Source organism: Trichosurus vulpecula, chromosome 2, assembly GCF_011100635.1.
Source record: "Trichosurus vulpecula isolate mTriVul1 chromosome 2, mTriVul1.pri, whole genome shotgun sequence".
Taxonomy (NCBI): Eukaryota; Metazoa; Chordata; class Mammalia; order Diprotodontia; family Phalangeridae; genus Trichosurus; species Trichosurus vulpecula.
This window is the reverse complement of record NC_050574.1, coordinates 317,340,740-317,359,100: the sequence shown is the minus strand read 5'-3', so window position 1 is coordinate 317,359,100 and position 18,361 is coordinate 317,340,740. Positions and strand designations below refer to the sequence as shown.

Genomic DNA, 18,361 nt, shown 5'->3' with positions numbered 1-18,361 from the left:
TTGGATGAAGTTCTTCGCGGGGAGACGACCTCCCATTTTCAGCTGAAGCCAAAAGGCAAGAGAAACTTCGGTCAAGAAAGACGCGAGGCTAGAAAGCCTCCGTGAACGGAAATGCAACGCCAGCGCGGAAAGCGGGACAGATGAACGGTTACGAACGACTGCGCCTGCGCTAAAAAACCCTTTACTCGTTTCTGAACCGACAACTGCAGTTTGTGACCCGGGTGACGCACAGCGTTAAGTACGCGGAGTGCGCGGACTGTAGACGCAGAGCAGCGGTTGTTTTTCAGAATCAGGTGAGAATCTGCTTTTGAAACACGCGAAATCAGGGGAGAGCGCGAACGCAGTCCCCCACTACCACAAATTATGCAGTCGAGTTTCCCGCATTTGGGGAAATCGCAGGGGTCAGCCCATCCGGAGTGCAATGGATAAGCCTCGCCCTGGGGAAACCACCTTCGTGATCATGGAATCACCCCTGCCAGGTAAGTATGCGATGCACTTCCATGCACGCCCTCTCCCTCACCACACACGCACACTACACACATGGCTACACTCACACAGCACTTCCATTTCGCTTAGAGCAAATATAACCCTCAAAATTCACAAAGATATCTATAATTTAAAACTAGAACAGCACAAGTATTACCCTCAAACCCTGGAAATCTACGGATTCAAGGCGGGGAAAACGGGCCCATAAGTCTCTTCATCTGCATACCACCTCCCCTTTCGTGATGTCACCCACTGAGCTTTCGGGAGATAGGAGGCTAGCTAACCCGCGGCATATGCACAGGAACTCGTACTAGGAAACGATCCGGACTGTATGAGCAACTTGGCATTTCCTCACCCTAAAAGCATGAGATTGGGTTCGGTTTTTGTTTCCCGCTCCCCTCTCCCCTTTAAACTGAGACCATCAAAATTTACAGAGATATTAAAATGAGTCGTCCGTTTGCCTCGATTCTCCTCCCTTCTTTAGACATTTCCCAATCTGTCGCAGCTCCGTGAAGCCTTTTCCAAATAACCTCAGCCTCAGACCCCGGCAATGAACTCTGGGCCTGGGCATCACCTCTCGCCTCCTGGTCTGAATCCCCGCCTCAGCTCTCTCCTCTCTCCACCCCATCTTCCCCCCATCTTCCCCCCACCTGCCAAACTGATTTTCCTGACCGTGTCATCCCCATACTCGGTCAACTCCAGTGGCTCTTTTGCCGCTGGGATAAAAATAGAAATTCTTCTTTTTGGCGTTGAAAGCCCTTCACAAAATGGCCCTAATCTACCTTTCTCGTCAAGCCTCCTTCCTGCCCTTCCTGCACTCTACACTTCTGCCAAACTTCCCTTCTTTATGCTGCTCACACAGGATACTCCATCTCCCCTCTGGGCCTTTGCAGGGGGGGCTCTCTCCCGTGACTGCAATGCATTCTTTCTTCACCTGCCACTCTTAATATCTCCTGTTTGTTTCAAGACTCAGCTCTGGCACCATCTTCTACAGGAAGCCTTTCCGCGGCCTAACTCCCCCACTCCCCACCCCGACCCCCCACACTTAAAAAAATGTGCATTGTATATTATTAGAAATTTGTCAAGCATCAATGAATATGGATGCTTCCATGAATGCAAACAAGACATGACAGCAGATTGCCCATGACTCCCTAAATTTCCGAACACTTTATTCTTTTAAGTATGTAACAATTTTGACGTGCTCCTTCCAAGGCTATCCTGCTCCCCTCTGCTTCCCCCAGAACTGCCCTCTCTTTTTGTAGCACTGTTCGTTAAAATGTTTCATTGATTCTCTTTCCTTTCTTTCTGGAATCATTAGCTCTACCTTACCCGCTTCCCCCATTTCCTCCAAACCTTCCCTTGTATCGAATAAGCTTACTTTCAACAAAAGCAGCTCGATTTCCTGCTTCCTTCATTCCACTCACTGGCCCTGTGGGAAACCTATGTCCCATTCCGCACCCCTGCTAAGAGGAGGGACACCCTCCTTCCTAAGATTACCTTGTTATTTTGTATATATTCTATATATAAGTACCTTTTGTACACTTTGTCTCACATACAACATGTAGTAGCTCAAGAGATACTTTTTGGTTTATTGATTATAGTTTGAGGATAACAAGAAAGTAAGCGAAACTGATTTTTCTCATACTCCAAGAATATTGTCTTTCCCCCCCTTTTTTCCCTTGATAGTATTTTTTTCCCGGTTACATGTAAAGATAGTTTTCAACATTCATTTTTGGAAAATTTTGAGTTCCAAATTTTTCTCCCACCTTCTATCTTCTCCCCCCTCCCCAAGGTTGTACATGATATAGGTTATACATGTACACTCATGTTAAACATATTTCCACATTAGTCATGTTGTGAAAGAAGAATCAGAACAAAAGGGGAAAACCTCGAGAAAGAAAAAACAACCCAAAAAAGTGAAAATAGTATGCTTTGATCTGCATCAGGACTCCATAGTTCTTCTTCTGGATGTGGTTAGTATTTTCCATAGAGTCTTTTGGAATTGTCTTGGATCATTGTATTATTGAGACATTATTATTACACAGGAACTTGCACAAGGAAATGACCCGGACTGCTAGGGTCTTGACCAGCAAGTTGCCCTATCTCAGTACGCAATGATGAGGCGGGAGCAATGATGGTTATAACTCCGATTTATTGGAAGCCATTATCCATATTTATAGGTTTTTGCACTACATAAGCAGAAGCAGGTGTTCAAGGGGATGAAAGCATGGGAAAAGAGATGTGCTTCAGTAATGTATTGTTGCACTTAGATTAGTAGCGATATCTGGTGGGAAGAATCTAGATTATAGTAAACTATGCTGCCTACAAGCGTATGGGAAAACTAGGGCTGTGGTGAGGTGTTTTCCACAGGAGTATGGGAACAGGAGGGGAGTGCTAGTCTACAGTGACAGGGAAGGCTGGGAACAGGAGGGGAGTGCTGTTCTACAGTATCTAAAGAGGCCTGGGAAGGCTCGGGCAGGATACAAACTGATTATCAGAACTGTATGAGCTATGTGAGGCATGGGGCAGGATGCCCTTGTAAAGTATCAAAGAAGTTCCCATTAATTAAAGCATGTTTGTGTTAGGCACTGGTTCAAGAGCATTAGGTAGTGGCCAGCTGTGTTCCTCCTCCTGGGCTTGTGAGTCCTTGGTGGATGGACTCTGCCGGCATGAGAACGGATGGCTATCAGAGCAAGAGGGAGGGTGCTGTTAAGGGGGGCTGTTAGGGACGGAAGTCTTTCCTCCGGGCGTCTACCGTTCCAACTCCTACTAAGCCTGTCTGGTTTTATCCAGGAAACAGGCCAAGCGCTAGGGTCCGAGCAGCCCCGGGGTCGGCACTAACTCCCTACACCGGACTATATGGGCAACTTGGCATTTCTTCATCCTAATGGCAATGAGATTGGGTTCAGTTTTTGTTTCTGTTTTTTTTGTTTTTGTTTTTGGTCTAAGTCTGTCATAGAAAATCATCACCCAATGTTGCTGTTGCTGTGTACAATGCTTTCCTGGTTCTGCTCACTTCACTCAGCAACAGAAACTGATTTTTTTTTTTTTGCAGAGGTAAGCAAACATACATCCATACGTAAACAATGTCGTCATACACCACATGATCAGACCGCAAATTATTCTCTTCCAATGTGGTCCTCCCTCTTCTTCATTTCTTTTTGTGTGATTTTTAGCTTCTTGCCCCCAGTATTTTCAAAAAACATAGGATTTCTGACAGGGCAAAGAACTCTATTCTAAGTTTTCTGACTCATGAGATCTAACAGAAACTACATTAGGGTGATCTAAGGATCGTCATGCCAATTCACATAGTGCCAGGGAGGTTCATGATGCCAATTCACATGATACCAGGGATCATACATCATTAGGAAGACAGTAGTCTTGGCTGATTATTTCTGGATACTTATAAGTTACCAGGATGATAGATTATTCCTATCTAGGAAAGATGAATATCCCCCGGGAGAAATATTTTCCAGAATACCAGCTACTCACAACAGTAGGAGGACAATTGAGGTAACTGAGCTCCAAGGCCCCAGCTTTTTGATTCCTGAGGACACTGACCATAGCCTCCACCTAGTCTAGGAGCAAAAGATAGAGCCCCCTCTTATGTTTTCTCTCTTGATTTTTGCTGGTCACAGCATATATCGCCAATGCGATACCCATAGCAGCTGCTAGGAATATGCAGATGTATTTCCAGGGTTGAATCACAAAATATAACCACCTCTCTTCCTCAAAGATGAAACCAAGATATTTATTCAGATACCAGAAAGCCAAATCCACCATGGTAACAGAGAAGTTTATACGCATCACCAATCCAGGGAGCACTGACATCTCCAAGGCTTCTCCTGCTTAGGCCTCCTCACAAACAAGCTCCCCTAGGCAAAATCCTCCCTCTCTCACTCAGGCTAGCCTCAGCTCTGGCTGCCTCTCTCCCAGCTCTGCCTCACTCTCTCACTTCCTGCTCCACCCTTTCAGCAAATCCTCCCACCATGGGCTCCATCACAGATCTTCGCATTCCATTAACACTACATAGCAGTATCTCCAACTATAGCCATCCTTGAAGAACAATGCAGAATAGCAATTTTGGATGAAACCACTTAAGTAGAAACACCAACAAAAGGCACAAGGAGAACATTTTTGCCACAAGATATGCCTTGTGCTTGGGAGAAGAACATGGAGAGAGGCTGGGCAGGTATCCCAGAATTATTCTTCCTGCTATCCAGAGTTGCAATGCCCTTTCCCCTGAATGAGTTAGGGTCATTATGAGGGTTCACAAAGATGAATTGAAAAGTCACCCTCTGAAGAAATAGTTTTTGTGACCAACCACTGACACACCCAGGGAAGAGAGAGGCCTTATTTATTGTGATGTATAAAAAGTTTGAGAGACATAATTTCTGTGTAATTAATAATTTTATTCATTACGGCCAGTGAATATTGAATAAAAAGATGAACACTTGGCCTTCTCTTGTAAACCAAAGACCCTTCCTGAAGGCCTCTTGACACTTATATACCCTTGGAAGAGTGGGTGATCCTGACAAGAGGCAATCAACCCTGATTGGTTAACAAATAATGAGAGAATGAATATTATAATGAGAGATGGACCTATTCTAAGAAGGGTCTTTGATAATGTCACTCTTACTCCCACAACACTCCCAGCCTCGGGCAATCTGGGCAAAGGATCTACCCCACCCCACCCCCATCCCCCCCAAGCCTGAGTAGAACACAATTCACAGGAATTCACCTAGATTAGATTCTCTTTGTCAGGTTTTCTAGTTGAGTAGGATAACAATTCCATCTAGATAAAATGGTCTAGGTGGGGTAAGTTGTTGGGCCAGGTCAGTAATGTCCTTCAAAGACTGGCTGTATTAACCTACAGGGGTTTGTTTCTGAATAAGGAAATAGAAAGAAAAAATCTTAATCTCAATAATTGGTTATTAATATAAGAAGTAATCATTTTTCTCAGTAACCAGTATAGTAGGTCTTGGGGTGACTGAAGAGGAGAGAGACTGCTCCTCAGGTCAGTTTCCTGTGTTAAGGTTTCACACACTATTTGAGATTATAGAAAGAAAAAGGATGGAGGCAGAATGTAACCACAATTCAGGTAACTCCTACGAGTTTTGGAAGGGTGTTGCAACACCGAAGGTGATTTGCCACCAACTCTCTGGGCAATTCAAAGGTCAGTAAGTAGTCTCAGATCAAGTGGTAGGGAGGGGTGGGGGTAGAAGGAAAGGAAGTATAATTTCTCCTATTAGTCCCAGATGTTAGCACCACCCTGGCAACACCACTGCTGGCTAGTGTGTGTAGAAGTGGCTTTGCTCTTTGGGTAAGGAAAAGAGTTGTTGCTCAAAATTTAATAACTTTACTTTGGGATTCCACAAAGGAATGCAGAAATATCACAAACTGGGTAAGAGGAGGAACTTTACAAGGATTCTAACATTCAGCGGAAGAGGTCTCAGCTTTACAGTATTGCTACACAAGTAAATGTAAGTTCTCTAACAAGTAATAAAGATTTGTTTACATTTACAAAAGATGACTGGGACTTCCACTTTCAAAAATCCTAAATAACAAATATTCTTATAGGTGTTATGAACATGTGTGTGGTGCTTCCAAGTAATAGCCTAACCTTTTTCCTGCCCCTTCCTCCTTTCCCCTTCTTCCCATGCAAGTTAGACTAGTTTTTCCTTTAAATGGTATTGAAGAAGACTTGAGTCTTAATTGCTCAGTTAACTAAAGGCTCAGGCTGTTGATATTACTTCCTGGTCTCGTAAAGACAACACAGCCCAGAAGAGTTCCAGGTACCCACTGATGCTTAGCTGATACATTGTGATGGGCAAGTCAGGCCAGGGAGCTTTGCTCAGCTGAATCATTTCTGAGGGGGTCTTCAACGCATGTCCTTATTGAATTGTCCTTGTCAAACCCCAATTTTAATTGTGAACCCCAAAATCCAAAACCAGAGTTTGTTCTAAGGAAGATACAAACTATTAGGTCAGGTCCACCTTTATATTTCTCTCACGCTGGCTTCACATGCATTGCATGGGAGTTACAGTCCAGAACGAGGCCAGTCCAGAACTGGCTCAATTTGGGATTTGGGGGTATAGGATTATATACCTTTTCCACAGAGGTTGATGTCGCCTGCCATCATTCTACCTCCTGGACAGAGGAAATACCTGTTCTATCAGACCTTCCACTATACCAGACCACTCCCAGTCTTGGGCTATCTAAGCAGAAGGATCTAACTCCACCAAATCCTGAGCAGATTAAATCAATTCAGGCCTGCTTTGGAATTTGACCAGGATAAGAAGATTCAATGCAATCTCATCAGCAGTAATGTCCTCCTAAAGGAGAGACTGGATTTGTAAGGGGTGGGGGGAGGGAAGCTGTGAGTCTCCGAGATACTGATTACTAAGATTTAAAATCATTTTCCACATCCTCTTGCTCTGGCTAAGTAAATCCCTTTTTGTTAACCAGGGAATGATATGCAAGTGTCTCATTTCAATTTTATATCAAGAGCAAATTTCCTCAGTTGAACCCAAGCTAGTCCACAGGTAAGCTGTTGACGATGCCCATCACCAGTGACTTACTGCAATACAAAGTTATGTTCACTAACTCATAAAGGGAAGGCTGAGGGAGGGGATAATGGGAGGGGATAGATAGAAGAGCAATTCTTTTGCAGTCCACCAGACTCATGGCTCCTGGTTGAAAATTCTTGAGTGAGGGAGAACAGAATAATTGTTTATTATTTTCCTTTTAGTCTTCTAGTTAGAAATCACCAAGTCAGGTCAAGGTGCCTCTGGAACTATTTGGCACTCTTCAGGCCTTCACTGGCCCAGCATGCTGTTGCTTTGTTGTTCTGTAGAATATGGCATTGAAAATAACTAGCCAGTTCCAAAGTCAGGGAGAAGTGCCTCCCTTTCTGGAGGAGAATGATTAACCAGATGGTTTTCGTCTTCCTCAAGACTCATTAAATTACAGAGCTGGCAATTCAGGATCAGTGTTCACCAAAATAAAAATAAAACCAGAAGGTCAAGAAGGCTTTAAAGAAGACTGGCTGGATGTCAAAGAGATGTTAGAACACAGCCAGCTAAAATGAGGTAAGGTGCTGAAGGTGGATGTAGGTTCTACAGAACTAGATGGTCCAGAGATGAAATAAAAGCTCACTGATACAGCAAAGGGCAGAAACAGGAGAATAAACTGCAAAACCTAGAGATCACATATATGAAAATAGCGTAGCATGGGAAAATGCAAGTTATTGCTCAATCCCACATAGCAAATGCAATTTGGGAATACCACAGAAATAATAATTTATGAGTCATGAACCTACAGCAGTAGTAGGTAAGCAGTTTTTAAAAGTCAATCAAGCAAAAAAAAAATGATATGAAATGAAGATGGCAAATATATACCATAAGTATGTAACATTTTTATTTAAAACATAAAAGATGATGATTAGATATAACAAATGATATGATATAAAAGTTAACAAAATATAAAAATATAAAAGATAACTAATAAAGCCATTTCAGTCAAGATGTGTAAGATATATGACCTTAAATAATAAATCAATATCGTCAACTCAATTCTTCTTTGGTAAAATTCAAGTTGTATATTTCTGGTTATCTGGTTATCAAACTGTCTCACTTTGAAAATCTGCAATAATACATATCTACGTATCAATGTCCTGACCCTAACGTAGACAAACCACAGCTTTTGATGCCCCAGGGCATCTACCTGAAAAGGTCCCTTACTTTTTTTTCTTTCACTCTGTAAACAAAATGAAGCCTCGGCAGCTCGATCTTTTCTCTGGCCTTGTCTGTCCTTGATACCTCCACTAGAATTTAGAGCCACCCAGCTCCTGAAGGAGAAAACTAGCCAATAGAGGTCCAGATGGAAATGACTTCCCCAGCCCAGATGCCTTAGGGCTGCTGAATCTCATGATCAAGCCACACTTTCTCAGCCCAAGGAGTTGAAGACTTTTAGCTCAGAGTTTCATTTGTCAGGGGTATTCCCTGTCAGAAGGTGATTTAAGATGTTTCAGAATCTCTTTTATCATCTCTGGTTATTGAGAGAAACCATTGACCATAAATTAATTGATTATTGGTTAGCCTAATTAACACATTGATCGTTAATTTCCCTGGAAACTCTGTCTTGGGGTTTTATTCATGATAGTTCCTGTACCTGTGGCTGATATCAGAGATCCCAAATAGTGGCGATACATTAATACCATCACCACCCTTCCCCCACCACCATTTTGTAGGGTAGAGATAGTGGCTCTACAGTGATCTTTGAGGAGAGATGTAATTACTTCTTGCTCAACTGATAGCTTTAGCCAGGAAACTGAAATTGCACTATTCTTTAAATGAAATGAAATGCTTATATTAAATGAATATGTTGACAGCATCAATTTCATTTATTTATTTACTTGGCTAGAGGCCTGGCTTGGGTGCTTAATCAGGTATGATTCTGTCATCATTTTTGTCATGGCATCATTAGCTGCTTTAGCAGTATGATACCCTGTGTTCAGTCCCAAATAGTCATATGAGGATTCTCCTCTGTCATATATGAGACAAGTTTGTCCTAGGTATTAAACAATCTGGAAATTATACTCTTTTTAAAAATATTTCATTTATTTATTTTCTTTCAACATTCATTTCCATAAGTTTTAAATTTTGCCCTCCTCCCTCCCCCCTCCCTCCCCAAGACAGCATGCAATCTGATATGTGCTGAAATTATACTCCTTTGACCACCAATAGTAACATTTCTTGCCAGTCTGTTGATATTAAAGTGAAGTACCACCCCCTTGAAGCAGTCATCATCACTTACAGTGTCAAGCATCCAAGAATGTGAAGAGGCTGGAAGATCCTGCGGGCCAAGACATCTCTTCCCTGCTCCCCACTACCCCCCACCTCATGTACCTTAAAGCCCATTCAGTCTTAGGCACAGCCCAATTTATTAGTTCCAAAATGAGTTTAACCCTTGGATTCTCCTACCCCTACATGTACAGCCATGGTCAGAGTAAAACATTGTTTTGAGTAAAAGTCATTATTCTGGTACAGTCTGCAAAGGATCTCAATGAAGCTTCAATGCAGGCCTCTTTGTTTCAGTGGCACTGATCCGAATGCTTCAATCAGATGCCTACGTAATTGTTGTCCATGCAGCACATCGCTGATATTTTTAGATGACAAAATATTACAGTATATTTAGAACAATCAACTGGCACGAAACTGTTCTGGGAACTGATGACCTAGAAACTCTAGCCACTTGGCCTGGACTGAGGTATAAAGATCTGTTTCAAGTGGTTCCTAAGGAAAAACAAAACACAACAAAATGGAAAGGCTTTCTAAGGCTATTATTGGCTGTCAAGCTGTGGGTAAGTTTTTTGCATTTCTTTTTAATTTCATTTTTAACTAACCAAGCTTCTCTTGTTACATCACCTACACATCTCCATTCCTATGAGCACGTATGCAGTTGTTAAGTCGTCCCAGTTGTGCCCGACTCTTGGGGACCCCATTTGTGATTTTCTTGGCAAAGTTACTAAAATTATTAGTTTGCCCTTTCTTTTTCCAGCTGATTTTACAAATGAGTGGCACACAGCTACTTACTTAAGTGTTCTAATGCCAGACTTGAACACGGGAAGCTGTTTTTGATTCCAAGCCCACTGCTCTATCCATTGCACCACTTTATCTGCTCCAGTGAGGGGCTAGATAACTAAACAAATAGCAATTTATTCCATAGTTTTTCTTCAACGAAATTTGACTGATGTTAGGTCTTTTCTTCAAAGGTATTTGGTTATCTGTCAATACCCTTTCTGGATTCAAGTTTGGCAAAAAGTTGACAATTCTTTCATTACCTCAATTTTCGGGGAACACAAAAACAACAGAAAAAAGAGCAACAGATCAAGACTCACACGGGAAGCAAACCACTCATGCTTACTTTCCGTTATGTAGGGCAGCTAGGTGTAAGGGTGTTGGGCCTGGAATCAGGAAGACATCTCTGAGCCCAGTTTAAATCTGGTCTCAGACACTAAGTGTATGAACCTGGGCAAGTCACTGAACCCTAACTTGTAAAGGTGATCTGAAGGAGGAGTAGGCACAGCATTTCAGTATCTTCCGCCAAGAACACCCGAGCTGGAGTTACTGAGACTTCCGCTTCGTCACTTAAGTAGGTCCCGTAGTTCCTCTTGCTGTAACAATCATTCGCATCCACAGCTTATGACGGCCTCGAGAGAGAAACGTAAACACGTCCGCATTCGCAGTTCATTTTGCGTGTCCCCAGCACCAAACCCCGTGAAACACGATTTTTCTCAATCGTTTCTCTGTCTAGTTCCCATAGCAAAACAAAAAAAACACGTTGGCGTAGCGGCGCCTTCAACAGGCAGCGGAACCAACGACTGCGTAACACACGCAGAACCAACTCGCAAGCTCTTCTTCACCAACAAAAAAAAACAAATCACACGCAGCAGCAAATGCCTGTAACCACAAAGAACACAGAAAACACTCAGAATCTGACTTTTCCAACACCAGTTTTTCTCCCAAAGGGAGGTGCACCGTTCCCGGAAGTACTGCAATACCGGGTCGATGCGTGGAGTGGACGGAGCAAGCTCCTATTCCATCTCCCTGCTCCAAAAATCCATTTAATATATTGTCCTCGGATAGAGGACGTATCAGATATTAAACTGATAAGAACAGATACTACACTTGATCTTAGCCAAAAGGCCGAGAAGCGATAAAACGCGCGCCTCACACTCCCCTACCCCTTCCCAACATCACCCTTTTACACACCCAGCGACTAACAAACATTTCAACAAGCCTCACCCTCCTCCTATACCTCCCACACCCGAACATGCAGCTCAGTCGCCAGATCTGCCTCTCTTTGCAACCAGACGGCCGCATAAAAACACACCACAAAGCGGACCTTTACCAAATTTTAGCACTTCTTTTGCGCAAGAAGCCCCTTTCCTGGCACCCAGAAAACCTTGCCTATTCGGCAACTCCTCATTTGCATAGCCCTCCCCACTTATACACCGAGCCGACCAATGGCTTTCCGGCAGGGGGTGCGAAGGCGCTGAGAACGCACCCGGAGCCCGGAAATTTCTGGGGCTCACAACGAGCCCCTTCCCTTCTCTTTCCTCTTCCCCCGCCTCGGGAGGCTGCGGAAGAACCCGCCGACTGCACAAAAACCGTCAGTCCACACATCGCAACTATCCGGCTAGCAAATCACCAATTTTAAAAATTCAGCATTTCGGTCAGGGAGCCAGGAGCGTCGGCCACTGTGGCCAAATCATCTTTGTATACTAGGAGGACTTTGTGCAAAATGACTTTGTTACCCTTCCGTTCCCTAGTTCTGTCCTCATCAAGCCATGTACTGTTTGTTAGCTCCAGTGTTGGGTTCAAAAGTATAGAAAGCTTCATAGAACACTGCCTGGAACTTGCATCGCTTCATAGAACGCTGTATATGGTGATTACTTTTATTATGATTGCTTATTGGTATGGTCATTAGAAAATTGTTGGCTGTAATGCATTCCAAAGAGTGTCATCTCTGATGATCTTTCTGTACCCCAGTTCTGCTTTGGGCTAGGTTGGGTGTGATTCAGGCCAGGTCTCTGCTAGTTTCTCTCGGACTGAAGATCGAAATGGGATACTTGCAGTCATTCCATACTGAAGAAAAGGAGATCGACTTAGTCATCACAGGAGGACAATTCACTAAGGACATGCACTGAGGATACCCAGAGTTGATTCAGCTGAGCGAAGCTCTCTTTTCAAAGAGGAAATGTTGGGACTACTTTTCTCTACATTCTGTCAAGAAAGGGAAAATAATTTCCTTTCCCATGAATTAGGTTTTGGTGGTTTGGTGGGTTTTTCTGGACCTTCCTTCCCGGGAGCTCGTGGTGAGCAGTAAAGTAAAATAAAACATTTTGTTACCCAAAAGCAGCTATACACAGTATTTAAACGAATGAATGTAATCCAATGAAACTTAATTTTTAGGTTCCTTAAGTTACAGGACCGCAACGACTCAGAAAGACAAACCTCACCCTGAAAAGAAAAAGCACGGGGTGCATTATACTCAACCTTTTCTTTTCTCTAGGCTTCATAATGAACATTTGTGGTTTTTCCTTCACTATTAGTTTATTTTCACTTTTTAACATTCACTTCCATAAATTTTAAATTTTCCCTCCTCCCTCCCCAAGAAGCACTATTACTGGGTCAAAGGCTAAGCACATTTTTATAGCCCACTGGGCATAGTTCCAAGTTGCTCTCCAGAATGGTTGGATGAGCTCCACCAACAATGAATTAAGTGTCCCAACTTTCCCACATCTTCTCCAACAATTACCATTTTTCTGTTTTGTCATGTTAGCCAATCTGATAGGTGTGAGGTGGTACCTCAGAGTTGTTTTGATTCACATCTCTCTAATCAATAGTCATTTAGAGCATTTTTTTCATATGACTATGGATAGCTTTTATTTCTTCCTCTGAAAATTGCCTGTTCATATCCTTTGACCATTTATCAGTTGGCGAATGACTTGTATTCTTGTAAATTTGACTCAGTTCCCTATATGTGTGGCATCACAAATTTGTCATTGTTATTTTATCTAATTTTCCCTTGGATGACTTTTAAAGAATTGATTCTCTGCTACTGCTGTAGGTTCATGGCATCTGCAAGATAATTTCTTTGAGATTCCTCAATTGCATTTGCTAACACATGGTTTTGATCACTAACATGCATTGTCCTATGTTGTGCTGTTTCAGTGTGGCCTTTTGGGTTTTGCAATTTAATTTTTCTGGATTTCCCTGGACACCTGCTTGGTCATGATGTCCTTTGTTGTACCAGCCAACTTGTATCCCATTTAAAGCAGTACTTTTAAATCCCAGATGCCTGATTGTAGTTATCTGGTCCCTAGATATTAAAAGAGAGTTCTGCTTCTCTGGTTCAGATGTAGAAATTCTCAGATAATTCTTACTTAATATAACTCAGTACACTCACTTAAATTTGGCTCTCCTTTTTGAAACTTCAGAGCATTTCAGTTTATGTATCATCTGCTGTTTCTATCCTTACCTAAAATTTGTACCTGGTATAAGAATCCTTTAAAATATGAAGGTCCAACCATAATTGAGCTCATCTTCCTTTAAAAGTATCAGACAGATACTTTACAAGGGAGATATAATTTCACTTGTACTACTATCTTATACAATCTTCTTGTGCTAACATCCAAATTTAAGATCTTATTACTAAAACACACTTATCAGCCTGAATTTCCAGGACTGATAAATTTTGGAGCCAATCATACACATCTGTATATAATTCTTAGGGGAATCAATCTGATCCTGTTATTTTCCTCAAAAATTTGCTATCCTATTTAATTAGACATTCTATCACATTACATCTTTGTCTTATTTCTTTGTCTAATCATTTCCTCCTTTTGGAGGTTGTAATTTCTATATTATTTCAATGTTGTATTTGGCTATGAACATAGGTTAAAATTGTAAGCTATTCATTCCTGTATCCTATTATGATAACTCAGAGATATTTCAATATTCATCTGTTACCTAACAGGTTTAGCATTGTGCTTACAAAACTTCTTGATAATATAAATTTGATATGAAAGAAAGAGGGACAATGTCATATATCTTAAAGAACTTCCTTAGCTCTGTTTGATTCCAGGCATGAGTCATATCTGATAGCCAATCATACAGTTACTAGGTGCTGAAAGCAAGGCTTAGGAGTAATCAGGTGGGGATTTCCTTTTCAGAAAGGAAATAGCAGAATTGGGAAATAGAGTCAGGAAGATCCTACCTAGGCCGTGTCCAAGGTCGTCTTCAAAACTGTTTGCCAGGCACAGACATCCACCTTTAAAGTTCTCAGCTTGTAATACCTGCCGTACTGCTACTGGCTTCATGTGATCTATTCCTGTAATCAGAGCTTAAAACAATATTAAATTGTAGTCCCGTAAAATCTTAAATAGCAAATAAATATCCTTCAGATAAGACTGTCCAAATTTCATTGAGCTAATAATTATCAAATCAAGCTACATAACTTTTCCATCTTCTAAATACTTCCTTACACCCTTTCCCAACTTACTTAAGCCATCTGAAACTATCATTCTCTTCAGGACAGGAGAGGCTTAACTAACTCCCATTTGTCCCCAAACTTTCTTATCTGCCTTTCGTATTTTCCCTCAAACCTTTATTTACCTTTCTAAATCTTTCAAACCCATTACTCAGTCTTCCTTTACATTTCAACCATAAGACAAAACAACTCATAAGTTAATACTTTTTACTGACATAACTGTGTATACTGGAATCCCATTCCAGCTTCTTAAACAAACAAAAGAGGTTGTTTGGATTTGTGTTCTGTGTTAACTCATTCTGGAGGAAAGGGACACTTCAGGAATTAAGTCTTAAACACATTGATAAGCTCTAACTCTCGCTTAAAATCACAAAAACATTTTTTCAAAACATTTCTAGAATTATTTCCCTAAACTGAAGATATCTCTGATTTAGTCGCAATAATTAATTACACTATTTGTATTAATACCTAATTGCTCTTATCACTTTAAAACATCTAAGAATTCTATCTCACATAGATACAATATAACTTTAAATTCCAGCCTTAGTCTGTGGGATAATGATTCAACCTTACATTTGTAAACAATATTATCTCATAAAACGTCTTTTTCCCTTTTTCCCAAATTATTCCCATTAATACTTTAGAAGCCATAGTATCTTTCATTTGGCTATACAAGAGTACCAATGTAACCAGTCATTTGATAAAAAACAACAAGATTTCACATATTTGCATTTATCCAATTTTCCATTTTTCCCCATAAAGCCAACTTCTTTCACAATGGTAACAGATTCTAGCAGATAACTTCCCTTTTGTCACTACCTACTTATTTCTGATTAAAGAGATCTGCCATAACATCTCCCCCTGAGGACGGGTTCTTTTCCATCAGATGGCAGGCTTCACTAATAAAAACTACCAAACCAAACCCCATCTCAAGTCTAGTCTAATCTTATCAGTTCTGCTGACTTTAAGAAGCCAGGTTTGGAAGCTTCTGACCCCTACTGTTTTCTTATTTTCAGTAAAACTCAAATCCCAGTAACTGCTGCTCCTCCCCCTTCCTTCCCTTCTGACAGGTGGGCAAAAGTAAAATTCTTTCTTCTTATCTAAACTAAGGGCGGGGAGGAGTAAGGAATGCAGGCTGCCCCTTCGAACCTCCTTACTCAAAAACCTAGAATAAGACATTGAATGGGCCTTTCTTGGAGTATGTAAAACACATGCTTTTTAACCACCCTCCGAAGGCTTCTATAGATAAGCATTAATTTCCAAGTATAAGGTTCTCACCCAGAAGCTCTGAAAACTCACTGTAGGTTTGACCTGCAACCAATTAGCTTACAGGTGGAAATTCAGCAGGCCTTCTGAAAATTATAAACAAAGATTTTACAGAGCATTTTTCAAAAGCATTTTCCCTTCTTTAAAACAATTTAAAATTTATCCTGATGTTAAAAGGAATACTCACTAAACCTTTCTGAAGAGAATTATTTAGAAGGTTTTAAAATGATAGACATCTCCTTCTCTTTCCTTAAAGCAAATTAACCCTTAAACACTGGAATTAATTAACTAAGTTGGTGGAAAATGTCCTCATTCTCAAATATTGCACAGAATTCCTAGATATTGCAAAGTTCCTTCGTCAAAAAAGGTGTTGTAATGTAGAGGACACTTAATTTCTATAATTACGTACCCAATTAAATTTACCTTATCACTATAACAAAGTTTGCCAGGACTTTAAAAACTTTTTTAGATATACATTTCTAAGTTCCAATTGCATTATTCTTAAGAAAGTTTTACAATTTGGACTCATGTATTATAAAATAGCATCCCTAGTTTTACACAATTTTCCATCTTTTAGTTTTACCAAAATTCAATTCTAATTCACAGTGGTCACCCAAGTTCCACAAGGTAGGCTATGTGTCTCCTAAGGTAAGCGGTACCCCTGAAAAACTTTGTTTTCAAATTATGAGCAGTACATTTCACTTAAGCCTAATGGGAAAAGCTTTCGGCTTTCTTTTTTACAACTTCCAAAAAGTAACAATTCCTTAAACTTCTCACACATGCCTTCTCTTTCTCACATGCCCAAACTCTTTTCATTTTCTCTCTGGTGGACTCAGACCAAAGCCCTCCCCCCTGGCAAAACTAAATTTTTTCTCCTAATTCTTCCCTCTGGCAATGCATCCTGCCATAGGCCGCACATAGCAACACCCAGCCTTTACTCTGCACATGTAAGGGTTCAGCTGCTTCAAGCTGGCCACCCCAGTCTTCCCACAGACCGGTCAGGTCCGTGCACTCCCTGGCCACAGAGCAGCAAGGGAGCTCCTTCCACCCAGGCATGCCCAACTCGCCCACTTTGGGGGTGGCTTCACCTGTTCTTTGGAATGGCATTACTGCAGAGCGAAAAATCCGATCCTCTTCGTGACGCCATTTATGTTCAGTTAAGCTAAGTAAGGTTCGGATTCGGATTCGCACTGGCAATAAAGCACACTCCTGAGAGAACATGGTTTTTATTGAAAGACGGGGGGATACTCTAACAAACACAGTTAACACAACAAAGACAAAGACACAAACAACATAAATTCATCACCTCTCAGGGGAACTCCAGCACTTGATGCTCTCAAAGCTGAGGGGGGTCCTGGTTTACACAGCCCAGCTCGATCAAGGCCTGAAAGGGAAACTGATCCCAGAAAGCTTCCTCTCCATAGTGAGATCCCCTTTCCACTTTTTTTTTTACATGGAAAGTCTGTTCTCATGGTTAAATATCAGTATTATTAATTATTCACTTGTTACAACCACATATAACAGTTCCAAATTTTATCACATCCCTTTAGAAACCCAATTCACATATATTACTATAATATCATTTCTAACCACACAATGGTTTTCTCAAATTTCACAATCTAAGAGAATTTTAGAAATACAATGCAATTTTAGAAATACAGAAACAATAAATTTCAGATGACATCAATTGCATTTCCAGATTATCACATATAGAAATTATTCAGCTCATTACTTTTGGTATTTGAAAACCACTTCAAAAGTTAACAATTACATTTAATCAGAGAGAGATAATAATAATGTCATGTCTAAAATATAAACAGCCATCATTATTATTTCCCTTTACAAATCAGGAAAATGCTATTCATAGGCCCAATCCATTCATCTTTCCCTTCCCCCACAACTGCAGAAGTTACTGAGCCTAGGGCAGTTTGCAGCTGCTGGGGACAGGGTGGGCAGAATGCATAGGACCTGGGTGTCTTTCCCAAGCTTTGCCAAAAAGGATGGGCTACAAAGGTACCCAGGGGCACAGGACTGACTGTCAGTCTGTGAATTTCTGTTCTTCTCCTCCTTTTGCCAGGTGGGGAAGGGTGATTTAAGTTTTCCCTACAGTTCTCCTGCATTCCCTTCTAATCTGATCTGGGAGGAGAGGAGTTTGTTTTATCTGCTCTAACTTTTACTGCAGCCCTGGCTCGGTCAGAGACAGGACAACAATGGTGAAAGATCTCAATGATTGTAACTCAAGTAAACTTCACCTTTTGCTCACTCCTTAAAAACCTTTTTGCACTTAAATCTAAGGGAAAAGATTCCCTCCTAACTTTGGGGAGGGAGTGGATAAGTGATCAGGGACAAAAACAGACCCAAGAGTCCCACTGAAAACTTTAACCAGATTTCGTATTCACGGATAAACAGCCAGAAGGCATTCATTGGGAGGAGGTGTTTCAGCAAGAGTGATCTCCTGGAGTGATTTTACAGGTTCCGGAGTTCTCTCTCCCAAAATCTAACTAACCAGTTTTCAAACTTTTTAATGATTTAAACCCAGAATTTGCCAAAA

The 18,361-nt window shown here is 41.2% G+C and overlaps 2 non-coding genes across 2 annotated transcripts; both read right to left on the bottom strand.

Moving 5' to 3' along the window:
* Nucleotides 1–323: 323 nt before the first annotated feature.
* On the bottom strand, nt 324–487 carry LOC118840524. The gene has a single exon (XR_005009710.1). It is a non-coding gene; the product is annotated as a U1 spliceosomal RNA (small nuclear RNA).
* A 10,529-nt stretch (nt 488–11,016) lies between these two features.
* LOC118840605 lies at nt 11,017–11,207 on the bottom strand. Its single transcript, XR_005009776.1, has one exon. It is a non-coding gene; the product is annotated as a U2 spliceosomal RNA (small nuclear RNA).
* Nucleotides 11,208–18,361: the final 7,154 nt, after the last annotated feature.